The sequence below is a fragment of the Belonocnema kinseyi genome, chromosome 1 (genome assembly GCF_010883055.1).
Source record: "Belonocnema kinseyi isolate 2016_QV_RU_SX_M_011 chromosome 1, B_treatae_v1, whole genome shotgun sequence".
Classification (NCBI taxonomy): domain Eukaryota; kingdom Metazoa; phylum Arthropoda; class Insecta; order Hymenoptera; family Cynipidae; genus Belonocnema; species Belonocnema kinseyi.
In genome coordinates, this window is record NC_046657.1 from 63739565 (window position 1) to 63762019 (window position 22455).

Here is a 22455-nt window from a genome sequence, read left to right on the forward strand (position 1 = left end):
GAACTCATTTTTTGTAACGTGGTAACAAGATGAGAATTGAAAGCAAACTGAATGTTAAATCAAAAAGCATGAAAGAGGGAGCTCTTCTTAATATTTTGAGACTAAAATCATGTTGATACACCCTACCGACTGCGAGTAAAGCCACCCACGCTTTAACTTGACAGACTGTACTTTTAAACCTTGAGCCACACCACAACAAAATTAGTAGATACAACAGATATATCAATCAAGCGAAATAAATGTATGAAAAATAAAACTTTAAGAGATAAAGAAAAATAAAGAAGAAAATTAGCATCTTTCTTTCGAGACTGCTGATGGTGATAATGATTATAGTGATCAGGAGCATGTTAAAACTGCGATTGGAGAAAATAAGGTTTACGCTGTTTATTAAAAAAAAAGTATTTAACAGTTGCCCGTTCAAAGTATTGTCCTTTAGATCATCATAATTAATATATAGCTTGGACGAAAAATGATATGTTTTTTTATCAGAAAAGCATTTCGGATGAATAAAATATAAGTGGTGGACACATATGGAGGATAAACGAAATCATTATTTCTCTTTAGGCTCTAAAAAGTGTACCAAAGGAAAATCCAATGGGCATAAGGGAGAATCTTGACAATACTAAGGTCGTTATTTCACTTGCAGAAATGTGAGATAAAGACTGTTAATGTATATGTTTGTATTCTACTAATGCAATAAAATATTTCTTTAAGTTTTTAAAAGCATTACTTACTGAAGCATTATTCAGTTATTTCTTTACTCTGAGAAAATGACGACTGCCTATAATTTCGGTTTAACTTTGGCGGTCATCCTTAATTCAATCGGTAAATATAATAGTACAATAATATAATTAAAATATAAATATACATATTTATATTATTAATATTGCATTTTTCTGAGCAAATATTTAACAGCTTTTATTTATGTATGATGTAATAATTTCTTACGGAAAAGGCATACATACGAGGAAAATATCAAAAATTTTCTGCATTAAGGCGTATTCTTATTGTTTTGTCTTCGGATGTTATTAGGCCTTCTTCCAAACCAAGGTTAAAAGCTAATTTTTAGATCTAATTTAGGCGAAGACTTTTGTGAATAAACCATTTATTGTACCTGGCGTCTTTTTTTTTTGTTTAGCTTAATTTGTTTTCGTTTACAAACTGTTTGTGGTTTCGTAAATTTCGATAACCCTAGTAGGAACAATTCAGTAGAACAATTTTGTTATCTGAAGTTTTATTGTATCACGGGTTGTTCCGATAAATATGTTTTATTTTTAATATTATGTTTGCAAAAAGAAACTTGAAACATAAGACCAGTAACTTTTCAGTGAGACGAGAATGTATTCATTATTATAATAATTATAAAAATAACAATCTTGGCGACTATAATGTCGTTATCTCACATACATGTGGGATAAAGATTACTTGTACATGTTATGTAATTAATTGTACATGTAATTAACTTAATTATTATGTTGATTATAGGAATAGTTCAGTTATTGCAGAACTGCGTACAGTCCTAAAGCAAAAGTAGGACGGTGCAATGCTATCTCAGCGAGAATATGCCTTAACGACCTCACTGTTTTACCGGAAATCGGTAACTCAGCACGAAACAGAAACCTTGCTTTGTTAGTGGCGCCACCTGATACTGTTGTTTAACTTGCAACTGTTGCGCCATCTCTTGTAATTTGGGCTCGTACCACCCCAGTCGTACTAGTAACAAATGTTTATTCATTGCTTGCTTATTTATTATTTATTAAACAAAATTTTTACTCTCATTATCTTATTTATTAGATTGCAAGAGCGTGTGTCAATAAAATATGATTGATAAATTATATTATTTGTTATGAAAAAATTATTATAATAAATACAATTATAATTTGAGTATAGATTATTCATTTTCAAAGTTTATTTTGACGGCAGGAGTACTTTCTTTGATAGACAATATGCATGTTAATTTATTTATAAAGATTTCGTGTGGATGGTGGTAATTGCAGAGAAAACATTTTGTATAATTCAAAATTTTCCGGAGCATTTAAATATTGGGAGCATGCGTTAATTTTGAGGGACTTTTTTACAATTTGGGCTTATTTTTTTAAAAACAGGTTGCCGGTTAAAATTTAGAGTATTGTCCATCGCCTGCCATTATTTTCTCACATCTTTCTGGCAGCATACGGATACCACGTCAAAAAAATTGTTTTTCGAAGCTTTCCACAATTCGACCCATTTTTTGTATTTCCAAGTATGGTCTGACAGGTTTTCTAACGTCCTGCCTAGCGTTGTCATGCAACAGGAAAACTGTATCGTTTTTCTGCTCGCATTGCGGCTATTTTTCCTGTAATTCTCAGTTCAATCCCACCAAACACAGAACATGATCTTCGATCCATGGATATAAGGGTTTGTTGTTGATGTTAATGGTTGGCCAGGCTTAACTCAAGATTTGATATTCTTAAGACATTTATAACCGATTGATTTCTCATCGCCAATGAAAATCTGATTCAGAAACCTTTTCTCATTTTGCCCATTAACTAGCTGTTCACAAGTGAAAAATCTTTCGGGCCACTTTAAGTGCATTTCAGCATCTAAAAATGGTTAAAAGATTAACTGACAGTTATTCTGAAAGCTCATCTTGCGTTAGACACGGGGCGTCACCGAGGAATGTCTCTAATTCCTCACCGCCGATCTTTTTTGGATGTCGTCCACGTTCTATGACCTCCGTGTCGAAATCGCCACTTTTAATTTTTCCAAACCAATACTTACACGTTTTAATAGATGGAGTATAATCTGAGTAAATTTTCCGAACCAATCGGTGGCTTATAGCAGCACTTTTGTTTGACTTGAAAAAGAAAAGTAAAACTCCCGTCTCTGAGAAGTCTCTCAAAATTTAGGCATGCTACTAATATTTTAATTAAATTTCAAAGGCTCTTATCAAATTTTGAAACATGATATCATATTTCGGAGAATTTAAAGAGATTTCGTCGAATTCCATGAATAAGGTGAATCGGATGATTAATTATATAAAAAAATATATAACCTTACAGAAAACTAGACTTTTTTATATCTTTCAATTCGAGTTTTTTCGGGATCTTTCATCCCGCTCTCGAAAAAACTCTGTGCGTTGTTGGGTTTTGAGTAGATTTCTGGCAGAAACACTTATCTCACTGATCCATCTCTCCCTCTTCTGTATTCGCCCTGTGTCAGATTACACCTGTATTTTGTTAACAACTGGTGGTAAAAAATGGCTGGTTACCAGAAGCTTCCTTACCCCTTAGACTTTAAAAAGTTTAATAAAGAAAAATCGAATCGCCTATTTTCGTAAAACGTTTTCATGTGGACAGGCGAAGAATCTAGGCAGTAGCTAGAAAGATGCCAATCCTTCCCAATCAATAAGTCAAAAACGTCGAATTTTGAAGAAATCAGTGACAGTTAATTTTCACATAAAACCAATATCTTCTATCTTAAATACATAAGAATGTCATCATTATATTGATCATAATGAAAACCGTTAAATGACATAATTGTTTGCGAAGAAAAATCTTGACATTAATAACGTCGTTCTATCACATATATGTGAGATAGCGGCTGCTTATGTATATGTTTGTATTCTGGTGATCCAGCGAAACGTTCCTGAGATACAGTTGTTAACAAAATTCTTCACTCCATTGGGAATCGAACCAGAAAACTTATGATTTCCGGTCAGGTGCTTTTCCAATGAAGCTATTAGAAGGATCAGAATAAGAACTCTTAATTCAAGAACACAACACTAATTTTTAGCTAGGTGTTGATGGTACAAGTAATTATTTCGTAATTTTTAAATTTATCTGCTATATCATCAGAGATTGAACCTTACAAATAGCTTAATTGGAAAAGCACCTGACCGGAAATTAGAAGCTTTGTGGTTCGATTCCCAATGGAGTGAAGATGGAGTAGGATCTTTTTTTCAAGAAATAAGTATAATAATACAATAATATAATAATAATATAAATATAGTATAATATAATAGTTGCATTTATTATCCATTAAATATCCCATTACATGGCAGTTGCATGCCCATTAATTCGCTATTATATATCTCGGAGCAAATATTCAAATGCCATTATTTATATATGACGTAGTAATTTTTACAGCTTAGAGATACATACAAAAAAATACCATTTCGAGAAAAACTGTTGTAATAAATTATGTACTGTATTTGGCGTCTTTTATTTTGTTTAATTTAATTTGTTTTCTTTTACAAACTGTTTAAGCTTACGGAATTTTCCGTAACTCTTGTATGCATTATTATTATTTTATTTGATCTATTGTTGTTGATAGAAATGTATGTTTAATTTTTTTAATTTTTGCGATAAAAACAAAAACTTAAAACATAAAATCAGTAACTTTCCATTGAACCGAGAATTTATTACCTAAAATATTAAAAATGAAAAACTTCTAATGATAAGAATATCTCAGAAGCAGAATCTTGATGACTATAATGTCGTTATCTCACATCCACGTTAGATAGCGCTTACTTGTATATGTCATTGAAGCCAAGTGTTGAAGAAACGCGGCCAGATCTCACTGGACGAAACTTAAATCTAAAATTGATACTGGCTCACAATAGAATTGCGATTAACCACACTTGTGGCTTTCCTGTTCACTTTTAACAGAAACATAAATCTTCAGATCACCCATTTAAAAAACATAAATATTGATGACCTGGCAAATCTCTGATGCAAAAAACTAGCAGACCCATGTTTTCGCTCTAAAAGAAGACTCTGAAAGATGACCTAGTTCGTTGTAACACGATAATTTCCAGATCAGTCTTTCGGTCTCACAAAACTTTAACATTTTAATGTTGGTTGCATGCTCTGCTGTCCCAGCTGCATAAAAAGCAACAATGTTTTGTACAGACAAATTGCAAGAGAACAGTTTACACTAGTATGCTTATTTCACTCAATAAATAAACGCCAATTATCTGACTGATGCTCACGGCCAAGGCTCTTCATAAATCCTTCTTCATCGGTACAATAAATGTGAGTATGGTGAATAAGAAAAAATTCCGTTAAATATTTCCCTTTATTTCTTTAAGAGATTTCCACACCTTTCTTCAGAAATTTTTTTCTTTAAGTCGAGAGCCTAAGATTTCAACCTCATTTTTTGATAAATCTAGTTACCTTATCAAATTATTCAGTTTCTTCTGGTCGAATCATTCTACCAAATTTCAGGGCAGCTTATATTTAAGGGTTCGGTATTCATCTGCAGTGAGTTCTTTTGCTTTGCGTATTGCAAAATTTTTCAGGATAGAATATTTACGATCGAAACTAGCTTTCATCATGAAAGGAACATTAGCGTACATAATGGAATCCTTGCATTTTGAGGAGTAGCCTAGTACATCTGTTAAACAGAAATAACAAACATCTATATGATTCAGAGGATCTGTCTGATACTCCGGCTGTAAATACTGCGAATACTGTGAATACTGTCAATTCTGTCAATAGTTCAAATATTGAAAATGTTGCAGACTTTAATGCAATGAAATACAAGAGACCCGTACTTTGACGCCCAGTTGAGTAACAAAGATTTCAGCTAAATATAAGGTTTTTTGTAACACCATTTTTTTATTGTTTTTTTTAGTTAGCTGATGAATTGTATAAGATATCGAAAAAACGAAAAACCAATAAATTCTGCTAAAAAAAACAAATTAAAATCATGTATTTCTTACCGCGAAATAATTTGCTACGCCCTTCTACCATACGATTCGTGATTTTACGAAAAACATTTTAATACAAAAAATCTCTAAAACCTGACGTGCTAAGAAAAAAAAATAGGCCATATTTGGCTTCACCTCAGAAAACTACTGTGGAAACGATATATCTCATTCCGTGAACACATAGCTCATATTTTATTGAAAAGAAATAATAATAAAATAATATTGCTGTGATATAATTCCAATTTCCAATATTAAACAATATAAAGCTTTGCATTTCGAAATTGCCTTATATTTACATCAAAAATTATCAAATTCAAAACTCACTAATAAGGGTTTTAATTTGAAATTTTAGAATGTTTAGTAGCAAAATGACCTTGTCACTTTGAATAATTATTTGAATTTAAAACAAACATATTGTGAAATTTTAACTTCAAGCCCCGAAAAAGTAATCTAAGAATTAATTTAAGAAAAAACATTAGTTTTAAGGCTTCAGATTAATTTCTTTTGGAATCACGTATTCGAAGAAATAATACTCAAGTAAAATTATAAAAATTTTGAAGACAATTACAATATTATTTATATGGAACATAATTTTAACGCAGTATTAAGGAAATTCAAAACAAATGGATCAATTTTTTAAAATAAAAAATGTAATTTCTGTAAAAAAAAATCACCCTGATTTTCACCGTTCCAAATTACAGAATTTTACGTATTGCGAGAAACAATTTCTGGCAGCTTATAAATTATTTGCGTTTAACAGGTGACTGGCTTAGATTACCTCGACAGATTATCACCTTTCCCCCTTCTTACAGAATTTGGATATGTTCGACTCATCCCCCGCAGAAACCAAAACCTTCGACTCGAATTTCGAAGTTATACTTTTCCAGCTGATGCACCAATTTAATGGAAAATGGATGGAAATAAATGTAGTTCCATTCCAGCCCAAGAACATATTGTATTATCAACACCCGTTGGTGACTTTTTTGCTATATTAACGTATAGCGGGCTTTGCTTGGTATATATGGCAAAACAAGAAATAATCCGAGAGTAAAAATGAACATGATAAGCAGCGCAGTTGATAGTTTGACACCAGAAGAAATTAATAATTTTCCAGTAAGCAGAACTCATCCAATTCCACAAAATTATATTAAAGATTTTGCAAACTATGATTCGGTACAGTTTAAATGGCATTCTAATGGTGATCGTCATCCTGGTTCTTCTTCTTCTGCCAGAAAACAGTCTCCTGGTAGATCTTCTACCCTGAGGAGTCTCTTGCTCATGACAGGCCCAAGCCTGCACCTGCAATGCAACGTTCTGTTAATATACTTGGATGTCCAATAGAGGACCTTGGGTATATGCGGCTTATTCCTCGCTCTAATAAGAACCAACGATTTGAATTCCGAAAATACGTTTTTCCTACCGAGAAACCAATTAGAATGCGAATAGATTCGAAGAGGTATGTGTTTGTGCCAAACAGCGAATATATTGTATTATCAACAACCAATGGTGATGGTTTGGCCATTTTGGATTCTAGTGGAACTCTTCGTGGAATATATAGGACACATGACATCGGTACACGAGTGAAAGTCAACATTATAAGCGGTGCCGTTGATAATATGACTCCAGAGAAAAAGACAGATTGTCCACTTGGTAAATCTCAACCAAACTCCACAAAAAGCTTTATTAAAGCATTTGAAGATAGCGATACACTACAGTTTAAACAGAATTCCAGCGGCGAACGCAATCCTGGTTATTTTTTCCCTGACACAGAACATTCACATAACCGGATTTCTCGTCAGCAGTCCCATCTTGATGCCAGGAGCAGGTCTCCTCCAGGCAGGCCTCCTTCTAATGAAGTACTTGGATATCCACTTGCAAGACTTGGATATATTCGACTTTTTGGGTCAAAAAAGTCATTTTCCTTATACTAAATTAGAAAAATACCATCTGGTTTCCCGTTTCCTCCATTGCCAGAATTTAGCTATTAAAATGGGTTTCAAAGTGAGATAGAAAATCACATATTTCAATTCTGTGTCCACTGTCTTTTCCAGTTTCTCTTGAGTGATTATAAAACTGTAAGAGATGAAATGGAAGACAAAGAAGGAAATCAATAAGAGAATTACATACTTTCTTTCAAGACTGCTGATGGTGATAATGATTATGGTGATTAGGAGGGTATTAAAATTATGATTAGAGAAAATATGTTTTATAGAGCACAATAACTTAGTGATAGTTTGCTGGTGATTGAATATACACCCATCAGATATGTTGAACAAAATTGTAAAATTAATGCAAAAAAGTAACGAATAATGAGTTTTCTACCTTACCTCGTGATAACAGGAAAAGATTCAATACTAGACTACCTTTATTGAGATGATTCAAATGAGATAGTCCACAAGCTTCCTTTACGGTTGTCATCAAAAGTAGCTGGCAATCCAAATCTCAGTGTTCTACCAAAAGTCGGCAACACAGCCCGAAACAGACTTGTCAGTTGCGCAATCTGATGGTGTCGGTAACTTGCGACTTTCCAGCTATCTTTTGAAATTTGGCCTCACACCACCCTAGCCCTATTAATAAAACATGTTTATTCTTCACTTGTTCGTTTGTTATTTGGCAAACAACTTTCCAGCCCTCAATATCGTTTGGATTTGTTGCGCAGGTATGCCTGCATGCAAGAAATGCTGGATAGATGATATTCTTTCTTATGAAAGAATTATAGTATCGCATAAAATTATAATAGCATAGATTAGTCATTTTTAAGGTTATATTTGGACGTCAAAAATACATTTTGAGGGACTTTTTTGTAAAATCGCGCGATTATAAAGAAAGTGGTTAGAAGTTCACCATTCAAAGTATTCTCCATTGTAAGCCACTACTTTCTCTTATCGTTCTAGTAGCATACGTATACCAGGTCGAAAAACGACTGATGTCTTGACGCTATCCACGAATTGACCCCCTTTCTGGCATCTTCATAAGAAGTGAATCGTTTCTCTCACAGAGCATGAGTCATGGAGCGAAAGAAGTGTTGATCACACAGCGCGATATCTGGAGAATAAGAAAGGTGAGGTTGGTCTTACTATTTCTGCATTTCTAAGTATGTTTTGACCAGTTTTGTAATGACAAGCAGAGCGTTGTCATTCCCAGTCCATTTAAACATCTATAAATAGTTAAACGTTCTATGACCATTAATCACACGTTTTTATAGATGCAGAATTTTTCCCGTAAGTTTCCAAAAGCAATCGGTGACTCTCAATAGCACTTTTATTGAAATCGAAAAAGAAATGTGAAACGCCCCCAATATTCTTATTACGTATTTTGTGTCTTATTTTATCTTGAGAACGTCAAGGAAGCTTTACTGACTGTAAATTAATGCTAATTTCATATATGTCATTAACACACTTTTATTTTTATAGAGACGCAAATTCTGTGAGCCTCTTCACAAGTTTAAAAATTAGATAAGACTAATGTGAGTGTCGCACTAGTTAACAGAACGGAAAAAGTTTTCCCAAGGGGTGTCTTCAAAAAGTTATTTTTTTTTTAAAGAAGGCAAAAAGATCTTAAACCAAATTTCTCTCCAGCATCAAACAAAACTCAATTGATATCTCACATGTCGCACTATACGAAGAAAAATATCTTTAAGAAACTCATAATCCAGTACAGCCAGATCTTAGGGTTTTAGAAGCACCGAGATGTTGATTTGATGTTAGTTTTTCCGGCAATAAAGATGGATTTTCAACCAAATAGTTCAACCTAAACAAAACTAAAGGTATGCAGAAATCTCGAAACTTTAAATCAAGTCAACTAGATATTTTTCGAGTCGACTCGAGCTCGGGTATGTTCGAAATACCGAGTTCACGAAATTCTCAAGCTACACTGAAAAAATATGGTTAGGTAAGCCAACTATTCAATTAGTAATATATGTTACTGCTAATTCACTAGTTGAAACGGCTATTTTATCAGTTTGCACAAAAATTTTATTAATTGTAGTGACTATTCAGTTAGTAGCATCAACTAAGTAAATGGTTGTCCCAACTAACAAAATACTAGTACCGTATATCAAAAACCGAATAGTTGGCCCAACTTACTATTTTTTTAGTGTATTTGAACGTTTCGAGAACTCGAACGGTTTCAGGTACACGGAAACTTCAGGTTCTCAAAATTTTTGGGTTCTCGAAAGTTTCAAGTTCTCAAAGACATTCGAGTACTCAAAAGATTTAAGCAGCTCGAATGTTTCAGGGTGTCGAACCTCTTTAAATTGATAAGAATTTCTTCCAACTCGTTACTAGGAGGTTTTCTGAATTGCTAACAGTGATTTTAAAATCAACCAAATTTTGAAAAAAAGTATTATATTCAGAAACCTTTCGGCTTCGTTCCAACAATAAGGGATTCTCTAGGGGCTCGGTTTTAAAACGAAACGTCAAATTTTCTAAATGGTTTTGGTCGAATCGAACCCTATCAAAAATATCGAAGGCTCGGTTGTAAACAGATTTCGCTCGAACCTCTAATTTCTAATTGGGCCGATCCCTGATTATACTAACCTGTTTCCGTGAATCTCAGTCTTATGAGGTTTTTTTCATTAGATGATAAAAAGTTCTTAAAATTACGTACAGAAATGTATGTGTAACAATTTGTTTTTGTGATTTGCAATAGAAAGGATAGTGTCAGTACAGTTATCGTTCAAATTTCAAATTTATTCATTTTACATTAAATAATAAAATATTGTAGCCTTAAACATATTTAGAGATTGACGTTTACACTTATTGCTTAAAAATTATGAAAATTTTGGAATTTTTATAATTTTTAAGCATTAAGTGTAAATGTAAATCTCTAAATATGTCGATGGTTAAAAGATGTCCGTATTTAATGTTGAATAAGTAAATATAAAGTTTGAACAATAAAGGGGGAGGGTCGGTAAAGCCGGTTTTTGGCCTGATTTATTTTTGGACCAAAAAATCTGAAAAAATTATGATAGTATCTTATAAGTATCCCGAGTCGATTGCACGCTAAACGGACTACCCTCCACCCCCAGCCACCCCTACAAATAAAGGAAACACCACTACCCACCAACCGAATTTTCGAGACATTTGACACTCTTAAACATGTATTCTGAGGTTAGCTCGGGTTTACTATGGTTTTCGGGGTCGCCGAATACAAATCTGGCGTCCTTTGACTTTTAGCGCGTCAGGTTCAAAGTCATTGGAAGGTCAAATCGATAAAAAACGCTGAAAAAAAAATATGTTATAGGTCTTCGCGGTCGTTGATTACGAATCTTCCATCCACTGACCTCTGCCGCATCAGGATCAAGGTTTTCTCTCGATTTGACCTTCCCATGACCTTGAACCTGACGCGATGAAGGTCAGCGGACACCAGGTTCATAATCAGCGACCCCAAAAACCTATAACATATTTTTAAAAAATTTTTTACCGTTTTTTCTCGATTTGACCTTCAAATGACCTTCAAATGACCCTCAAATGACCTTGAACCTGAAGCGATGGAGTTCAACGGATGCCAGATTTGTATTCGGCGACCTCGAAAACCATAGTAAACCCGAGCTAACCTCAGAATACATGTTTAAGAGTGTCAAATCTCTCGAAAATACAGTTGGTGGGTAGTGGTGTTTCCTATATTTGTAGGGGTGGCTGGGGGTGGAGGGTAGTACGTTTAGCGTACAATCGACTCGAGATACTTATAAGATACTACCATGATTTTTTCAGATTTTTTGGTCCAACAATAAATTAGGCCAAAAACCGGCCTCACCGACCCTCCCCCTTTATTGAATTTAAAACTAATCAATACAAAAAAATGTATGCTCTCTGCATGGCACATTATTAGTGCGCGCGGCGTGTCGCGCCAAGTTTGATTGTGCCGAGGGCGCGCGGGTTTCAGATAACATTTTTGACGCGCGGTTATTTGGACAACATGTTTGGACGAACGAACGAAAAGAATGAAGTAGAAGCAGCTGCTCTTTTAAAAGAGAGCTACGAATTTTTTATCAATAAGCTTTCACATTTTTGGATAGGACACATAAGGTAGTTTTTTTTATCGTAAAAAATAACATTTGAAGTAAAAAAATTAAATTTTAAAAAATGACACAAGAGACGAAAAAATATGAAGATAAGTTTTGTAAGAGAAAAAAATTTTGTTAGAAACTCTTGTTATTAAAATACATTTAAAAAAGTAAAATAAGTTTTGGGAAAAGGGATAGAAGCTACAATAACATTTTAATTGGCGGAATTGCTCAAAATCCACTTTCTTCGCTTCAGGCTTTATGAGTGAAGCCTTTAGATGGAGTAATGCAGTTTTCTCATATCTTATGTTAAAATTCAGCCCGAGGGTCTCGGCCATCTGCTCTGCGGCTTTTTAAAGAAACGCACCTTTGCCAATGGTCTCGCGTTTCCTGACCATTTTTAGACACTGCGGATTCAGAAGTTTGCTTTGGCGACGTGAGATGTATTATCGTGCAACGGATGGATTGATATGCAAACTCTTATGTATAGGCATGATCTCACGTTTGACGATTTCAAGGGCAGTGAGCTTCTTCTTTCTCCATTGAACCATCCCAAACGAGTAGAGCAATGCCGGGATAGCAAGTACATTCTTCGCTGATATCTGAATCAACGCCGAAAAATCCAAAGACCAAATATGTCGAAGAAGAAGTTTTTGTGTACTTTGGAGAGACTGGTGAAGTTTCCTTCACTAATGTTGGCACACATGGCTCGATTCTAAAATAAATCCTGTTGTTAAGGATAGCTGTGCAGATTTTATACAGTCTTTTTGAAAAATGTATACCTTAAAGTTCTCTTGGTGTGACAAGTTGCCTTTTTTGGTAGGAAATGCGTCCTAAATCCAGCCACTTCGGAATGAGCATTTCCGACTTTTAGTATGAATTGCATATGTGGACCAGATATTGGTATGATAAACTTCTTTCATTAGAAATCCTTGATTTCAGCATCTGTTATACCACTTTCCAAGAAGTCTTTAACTCGCTCGGTTTGCGTGGATTGTTGACCGAAACAGGAAAATTGAAGAAACCGAAAGCTTTCTTCCTCTTGAGACCTTCAAAAGTATACTGAAGGAAAATCCAATCTTCAAATTCCTTTGATAGTTTTCGTACGGACAGACAATGAAACCATACAGTAATAGAAGTGCATACCATTACTTACCAATCAATAAGTGTAATATATCTGAGATACAGTTGTTAACCGAATTCTTTACCGAAGAATTATAGAATTTTTTTTCCACTTTGTGAAAATTATAATGTTCTATACTTTTACTTTCTGATGGGTGGGCATCTTCAATTCTATTGGTGAATATAATAATACTGTATAATGTATATGGATACAGTACCAATGTGACTATTTTTCCGCTACTTTTAGTTATGTTTTGCAGTTAGGGCTTTCGCAACACACTCCTTCCATGTTGTCAACAGCTTAACATTTTTATATTTTCTAAAATTCATCGCGACTCTTTACCCTCCCCTCTGTTTTGGTCTAAAATACACCCAAGCTCAAGCACGTGAAGACTTTTTAGCCCCAGATATTATTCATGGAAGTTCTACTGGGAGCCCGTGTCATTTTTATATGATGATTACTCCCCGTGGGACTCTATGGTGTTTTAAATCTTTTGTTAAGCTTATATGTGTATATTAATTGTATACGTGAAAACTTTAGACAACAAAGATTTTTTTAGATTATCCACTTATTTTACTAGACTATCTACATAAATTCAGTATGTAAAACAGAGTTTTTAAATTTCATAATCATTCTGATTGTATTTCCTAGAAATAAATTACTAATCAAACAACAAATATATGAAAATATTACGTCAGCCGAATTTTCCTAAATGTATTCAAACTTTCGGCCTTTACTGTTGTATATATATGCATGTCAATCGGCAATTCCATGTCAATCGGATTACTTAAATATCTCGCAAAAGGGTATTTTTTGTCATCAAATTTGGCACAGATTATCTTTAACATGTGCATTTTCATCTTGAATTTTTTCAGAATTACTTTTTTTCCAAATGGCGGACCAAAATATATCAAAAAAACCACATTTTTCACATGCTCTCCAGGTATACTATTTTTAAGGGGCTAAAAACAATGATTAACCTGAAAGTACGCACTCTTACTCGGAAGATCGATTGGGTAACCTCAGTCCCTCGATCTTCTTCGGAAACTTTGTGTACTATTTTTTGAGAGTAAGGAGTGCATTCGCAACCCAAAAATAATTTCAGCATTTCTCTTTTCTTTCTTCTTTTCTTCCTCCAACATACTTTCCTCTCTCTGTCTTTCTTTCTCTCTCTCTCTCTGTCTGAGCTCAATATGCTCTCGCAGCTCTGGTAGCCTCGAACAGTACCCTATCTCTCTCTTCTCTTCTAAGTCGGGAGGCACACATCGTCCCCGAAAACCCTCTCTTCACTTGTTTCTAGGGTCAGTAAGCTTTCTTTACAGGTCCGTAAGCCTTTAGCTTGATTAGACATCTATGTCTGAACACACCAAGTCTTCTTGCTCACAACCCGGCAATCGCACCCGAGCCTGTCTTCACTTAGCCGCCCTCCGAGATGCCCTGCTGGCAGGCCTTCGTCTAGAAAACTGTCGGTCTTCATTTTCCTCCTCCGCATCTCTCCAGGCACCACGACTACCCGGAGCTACCAGCTCGCCTGTCAACGACCCACTCACCATGTAAGCGCCTTCGAGCCAAGGAGAGCTCTCACGCTTCGCGCGGGCAAGGGCCCCCCACCAACATGGGGCTCTTGGCTCTCATGTCTCGACACGTTCCAGATCCCGCCACTAACACGTGGATAGTGGCCCTCACGACTCCGCTCGTGCCAGGGCCCTCCACCACCGGAACCCATCCACGGACGGCTTCCAGGCTTGGAGGTATCTACTAACCACCAGGGGTACGCCACGAATTGACCAGCAGACGCCGACTAGCCGCCAGTACAAGCCCCAGTCGATGGATCGCCTCGATGCGTTCCTTCCAGGAAACGAACGGAACTCGCCCATAAGAGGGCCCATTTGCAAATCCAGCTAGCCACCGAGAAGGAGTTCTTCCACTGTGAGTGATGATCTACGGTTCCTCCGAAACCTGCTCGCACTCACAGCACACACAGGCTTCGGCTACTCCGGAACCGGCCTCCAAGGAGAGCCGAGCAGCAACCAAGGAATACGGTGTACGCGTAGCCTCTACCTGGAGGCACGAACGGCTCTCCAGCCAAAAAACCACCACCATCGCAACAGCCATTACTCAACTTAAGATCAAGTCGGGTAAAACACTAACCTCACACTCGGCTCGTGTCAATTTTTTGACTGCATTAACGTTTTTTTTACATTTAACCAGTGCACCACGGATCACTAGGCTTTTGTTTACATTTTCTTTTTCCTAACCGCTTTTTTAAAAAAAGAATTCAGTACAGTTTTGACTGTCTAATCGCGAGTATGTTATAAGAAAGGCGGAAAACTTGAATTTTGAAGAGCATTTCATTTGACATTCAATTCAGCAAACATTGTATGTGATATGCAATTTGTTTCAGTTTAAAAAATGAATTTGTTAACCGCATGTTAATTCATTGGAAAATATAGGGCTTTGAGTAATCGGAGATTACCTACATACTTTGATGTAATGAGATACTATTTTTCTCAATGCGAAAAAATTTGAACGGAAAAAGAATCTAAAAGACAACGAAGTTTTTCTAATATTTCGCGTTTAGTTGTGAGAAGGCTACAGGATATATGGAATGAAACTTCCATCTCAATTATTAAAAAAGTAAGCATTGCAAATATCGTTATAACAGATCAAAATGAGTTAAAGAAATTGAAAAAGTCACATGAAATAGATAAAGAGAAATCCTGGTACAAACCCAAATTTAATGCGTTTTGTGCAAATAAATCAAAGTTATTTGATATTGCGGCTTGTAAGTGCCATCCCGTCGAATAAGACGTTGAGGATGCATGGGTGTGTTATTGGAATAAATTTACAGATGTCACAAAATTAAACTGTCCAACATTTTCAAAAGTCTGTGACGAATGCAGCATCGGATACCGGTCTGCTGCTTTACTGGTTTTAGCAATTTTACACGAAGTGAGTAAGTACATTCCGAAAGTAAAAGGTTTAGTTTTTGAAAAAAGTCAACTCTATCTTTAGAATTTAAGGCTTTTTACTTTTATGGGAGAAAAGACGAAACAAAAGTGATAGATAAAACGAGTAAAGGAAAAACAAGGCAAACGACGAAACGAGAAGACTATGCTTTTCTTATTCAAGAACCAGGAAGTACTTATTTAGGACATGTAACCTCAACTTCTTCAAATTCAAAAACGATTACACAAAATATTCTTCAGTTTTTCTTTGGAAAAGAAATTACTGCCTCCAATCTAGATTGTGTGGGTTGTGATGGCTGTCCTTTTAACAGTGGTAAACATGCAGATATAATTTGATTGCTAAAATTGGAATTATGTAAACCGTTACAATGGGATGTCAGTCAGATTTATGGTAATGAGCTGCCATTCAAAGCTTTGTTTATTAAACATAATGGAGAAACTTCTGCTCCTAACGATTTTTCTGGCCTCATCGGAAAAGCTTAGCTTCTTGTGAGGAACTTCCGGTTGTTAACTTTGATGCCTCCGACAGTCTTGAAAAAGTGCAGAAAAATTATCCCCCACTAGATGGTTGACTAGGATGATTTGAACTCTTAGCTTACATTGGGACAGAGAATACACTATTTGAGATAAGAGTTTTAGTTCAATTCATCATGAGAGTATATGTCCCAATTTGATTCGAGATTAAGTGTCAATCATCTATTAAACGTGCCCCAAAACATCTCTGCAAAAGCGGAACTCATCGCCTGAAAGAAATGCAATATTTTGAAACCAAAATTAACTAGATCGATGACAATTGAAAATTTCACTGAATTCACAGCGAAGAACTCATCTCAATTTCAAAGACATTTTTCATCTTCCATGCAATACTCAAACAGTGGAAAGGCGAATAAAAGAAGTCACATCGGCATCTCGGCAAGGTCACTTTTCTGACGTTAGGGATGAAATCATCCGATCAAAATTCGAAAGTCGGTAAAGCTTTCCCATTTTTGAAACGAAACATGATTTTGTTTTGAAATTAAAATTAGACGAATAATTAAAACTAATTTCATAAATCGACATAAAAGTAGGTTAATCGTAATATTTTGATAATTTAATTATACTATGACAAGCAAATGTATCTTCCGTCTATTCCCTTAATTTGATTTTATTCAGCACATATTTTAAGAAGTATAAAATACTTGTATGATAGTCACATATTTTATACGTCATATTACTTCACGAAAATAGCGAAAAACTTGAATTCTTGGTTTTCCAAAATGTTCTACGTTATCCTTGCTGTCTAAAAATTATTTAAATTACCTCCTTACTGTGAAAGTTTAAATCTAGGTACACTCGAAAGCATTTTCACCTTATCTAGATTTCATGGTCAAATATCAGAAAAAATTGCCATAATTCTAAGAGTCATTAAGATAGGATAAAAAAATATGAATAATTTTTTTCTAGGTAGGTACAAATTCCCGTCCTTCAAACTCTTTTGTCTAATAATTTATGTACCGAAAATTCATTTGATTGTCAAATAAAGACCAATATATCACTTTCAAATATTATCTTGCAATTCAAAGTCAATAAAGATGATTTTAATGTCAACATTCCTCATGTATTATTGTTGCATCATATTGAAACTACATTTTTATTAAAGTAGATCACACATTACATGGTCAAATAGTTGAGAAATTTACTATAAATCTAAGGAAATAGAAAAGAACTCGACTTTTTTAGATTTCTCGAAACTTCTAAGAAAATTACTGAGGATAAAAATGTTTTAATGAAATGAGAGCTATAGAGGTATAAATCGAATTGCTTTGAACTATTTTTAGTGGTCATTCAAATCTCAAACAAAAAATTTTTACTTTTCAAGTTTCAAGAAGTATTTCGTTTTTTTGTGATTCTTAGCTATATCTTTGATGCGAAGAACGAAGAAATTTTTGTTTTTCATGAAACTTCAGGCGAGTATTCCTGAATCCCAAAATAAAGTCTTCATTGCTATCAGAACTTCGCGCGAGCAACTTTTTTTTTAGTACTTGAATACTGATGATACTAAATTGTATATTATTCTGACTAAACTGTTAATTTCAGTAGTATTTAGTTCTTTTTCTACTCTGAGAAAATAAGGACTGTCAATACTTTCGTTTTCACGAATAATTCGTTTTGTTTTTCGTTCCAAATTAACTTTGTTTAAATTTCTTCTTTTTTTGAACTATTTTCCGGAAAATGACTTTCCTTGTTTAAAAAGTCATGGTTTTTTGGTGAAAATATAATTTGGTTTAGTTGAAATATCGGCTTTTTGGTGACAAATTATTCGCTTAAAAATTCTTCTTTGCGTTTGGAAATTAAGTTTTTTGAATTTTTATTATTTTTTTTTACTGAACGTGTTTTACCCCCTCCACTATGACTCGAAAAATCCATTGAAAATGATTTTTAAAATTGGGATCTATAGCTAGAACGAACTAATTGTTCCAGAAAAAAACAATTAGTTTGTTCTAGCTATAGTTCACAATTTTTAAAATCATTTTCAATGTATTTTTCTAGTCAATTCGAAAAGTTGTCATTTTGAAAAATTCATTTCCATTCTAAAATATTCCATATTAGATAAATAGTTGTCAGTCAGTTGTAATTGTTGTTCACTGATTTTTTTAACAAATGTATAATCAGAATTTTTCCTTGCAATTATTAATTGTTTCGAGTATCATCACACTTTTCTCATACAATAATTAATTATTTCGAATATAATTTCCAGTTTTCTTTAATAATTATTAATTATTTAAAGAATAATTAAAATTTCTTCTATGTCATTAGTTATTATAAATAGATAATTGTCCATTTTGTCTACCCTGAAGAAAATATTTTACTAGCTGCGACAATTGTGAAATCCCAATTCGCTCTAGTTGTACGGTTTACGGATACTGGAATGAACTGTACAAAGAGGACCTCAGACCTCAGACCTCAGAAAGTGTAATAAAGGACAATCTAATGGCCTGATTTCTTTAAAAGGTTTCATGTGGACAGACAAAGAAGCCAGACGGTAACCGCAGTGGATGCCATTACCTCCCAAGCAATAATTCTAAAACGTCGAAATTTAAATAAATCGGTGACACTCAAATTTCACATCAAACGAATATCTTCTATCTTAGATACATAAGAATTTCATCATTATAGTGATCATAATAAAAAATGTTCCTTGAAACAATTGTTTGCAAATCAAAATCTTCACAATGATTACGTCGTTATCTCGCATGTATGTAAGATAACGGCTGGTTATGTATATGTTTTTATTCTGATCATGCAGTGAAATATTCGTGAGTTACAGTTGTTAAACAAATTCTATACTGAAGCATTAATGACTTTCTTCTCCACTCTCTAAAAATGATTATCTTCTGTACATTCGTCTTCACATTGGCAGTCGTCTTTAATTCAATTGGTAAATATAATAATATATTAATATAAATATAATATAATAATTCCAATAAATATCCATTAAATATCCCATTACATTGCAGTTACATGTTCATTAAATAGCTATTATATATCTCGGAGCAGATATTTAATAGCCATTAGTTATATATGATGTAATAGATTTTACAGAATAGACATGCATAAGAAGATAATACCATTTAGACAAACGTTTGCGTAATAAATTATTTATTGTAACTAGCCTCTTTTTCTGAAAAATTCCATTAATTTCTTTTTACAGACAGTTTATGTTTACGCAATTTTCGTAACTCTCGTATGTATGATTTCGAAAAGTTATTCTGTTAGCTAAAGCTTTATTGTATTTAATGTTGTTCCAAGAAATGCATGTTTAATTTTGAATGTTAATTTCGCGATAAAAACCAAAACTTAAAACAGAAGGCGAGTAACTTTCCATTAAGACGAGAAGGTATTACTTATAATAATAACAATAAAATACTTCAAATGATAACAATACCTGAGAAGGACAATCTTATCGACTATAATGACGTTATCTCACATACACGTGAGATAACGATTACTTGTATATACAATTAAAGTAAAGTGATAAAATATATGGCCAGGTCCCACTGCGAGGATGGAAGAAGGTCAAACCTAAGAGTTGTAAATACAACATTTAGAATGGTTACGATTACATTGTCAGAAAGGCACATAATGAGAAGAAACTTTGGATTTAGCATAAATTAAACATAAACGTTCTGAAAACAATTTTTATCTTTAATTTCTTCTTGCAGCATGCAGTTCGCAGTCCGAACGGAATCCTCATGGCAAACGTGATTATGGTCCTCTTTCTTTTGGCCAACAGCATACATCTAGACGTATTGCTACGGAACAGCCACCTATTCGTGTCAGGGCCAGGTCCCCTGCTAGCAGGCCTGCTTCTGTTGAAATACTTGGACATTCACTTGAGGAACTTGGATATGTTCGGCTCATCCCTCGCAGAAATAAAAACCTTCGTTTAGAATTTCGAAGTTATATTTTTCGAGCTGATACACCACTTAATTGGAAAATAGATGGAATTAAATGCAGCTCCGTGCCAGCCCAAGAACATATAGTATTATCAACATCTGATGGTGATTTTTTTGCAATATTAACCGATAGCGGGTTCTTGCTTGGTATATATAGCAAAGCAAGACATAATCGGAGAGTAAAAATGAACATGATAACCGGCGCAATTAATAATTTGACTTTAGAAGAAATTAAGTCTTTGCCAGTAGGCAAAATTCGCCCAATCATACAAAATTTTATTATAGATTTTGAAAATTACGATTCTCTAAAGTTCAAAGGTAATCCTTATTGCGAAAGTAATCCTGGTTCTTCTTCTTCTTCTGCCAGAAGGCATTCACCTGATCGCTCTTCTTCTCTTGAGGAGCCTGTTGTTCATGCCAGACCCAATTCTGCTCCTGACAGGCAACCTAATTATGAAGTACTTGGATGTAAAATAGAAGAACTTGGGTATCTGCGGCTTATTCCTCGCACAAATAAGAACCAACGATTTGAATTTCGAAGATACGTTTTTCCTACCGATAAACCAATTAGAATGAAAATAGAAGCGAAGATTTATGTGTTTAGCCCAAACAGTGAATACATTGTATTATCAACGAGCAACGGTGATGCTTTTGCCATTTTGAATTCTGATGGACATATTCGTGGAATATATAGGACAGATAAAGCTTATTCACGTGTGAAAGTCAATATTATAAGTGGCGCAGTTGATGATATGACTCCAGAGGAAAAAAGAGATTGTCCACTTGGTAGATATCAACCAAACTTCAAAACAAGTTTTACTAGAGCATTCGAAGACAACGATACACTACAGTTTGAGCAGAATTCCAAGGGTAAACCTAATTCTGGTTATTTTTTTGTAGCCAGCAAAAATTTACGTAACCAGATTTCTGTTCAAAAGCCCCCTCTTTCTGCTAGGGCCCAGTCTCCTCCAGGTAGGCCTCCTTCTGATGAAGTACTTGGATATCCACTTGCTAGACTTGGATATATTCGTCTTATTTCTCAGATAAATCCACAGCGCCAATTTGAATTTCGAAGATACGTTTTCCCGGCCGATAAACGAATTTTATTAATGTCAGAAAATAGTAATTTTGTATCCCTTCCAACTCGAGAATATATAGTATTATCAACATCCAGTGGTGACGTTTTTGCAATACTGGAGTATACTGGAATTCTCCGTGGAATGTATCAGACAAATAGGAAAAATAATTGGCGTCAGGGGAGAATAAGAATAAACATGATTAGCGGTGAGGTTGACAATATGACCGAATTTGAAATGAAGGAATGTCATGTAGGAAAAACTCACCCAATATTTCCACGCTGGTTTCGCAAAATTGTTTCAAATGAAGATTCTTTACAGCATATCTATCATTAATGTAATGCAAGTGAGCACTTTTTCCTCTTTAAGAAATAATACCATAATATCTTTCACTAAACACTCTGCAACAATTGTCACTTGGCCTAGTACCACCCTAGCCCTATTGATAATAAATGTTTATTCTTTACTTGTTCGTTTATTATTTTCCAAAACCTTTCCTACCCTTACCTACCCTTAAAAACTTTATCGTGTCTCGGCTCGTATTGAGGCTATTTCTCCTGTTACTCTCGGCTTAATTGCATTAGTTTTTTTGACAAGGGTCGCCCGTGATGTTTGCGTTAGGTTAAGTGGCACATAAACCACTAAACCGTGCTTATCCCACCAAATACAGAGCACGAGCTTCGATTCATGAATATTCGGTTTTGGTGTTAATTCTGATGATTGGTCGGGCTTGACAGACGATTTTCTATGCTTCAGCCTATCATAGCAGATTTATTTCGCATCGTCAGTGAGAATGTCATGCAGAAACCCTTTTCCATTTTGCCGTTTGAGTAGCTGTTCACAAGTTAAAAATCTCCTTTTGACGTATCTTGGCTTTAGTTCGCATGGCACCTAATTTTCTTGCTTTTGGACCAATCTCAGTGCATCTAAACATGTATAAATGGTTGAACGCTTAACTTCCAATTCTTCTGCAAGCTCTCTTCTTTCGATAAACACGAGTCTTGACGGATTACCGCCTTCAATTCCTCATTCTTAAGTTTTTTCGGATGACCTGAATGTTCTATGGCCAATACCCAAACGTGGTTATAGATGGAGTATTATTTCCATCAGTTTCCAAAAGCAATCGGTGACTCTCAACAGAACTTTTCTTGG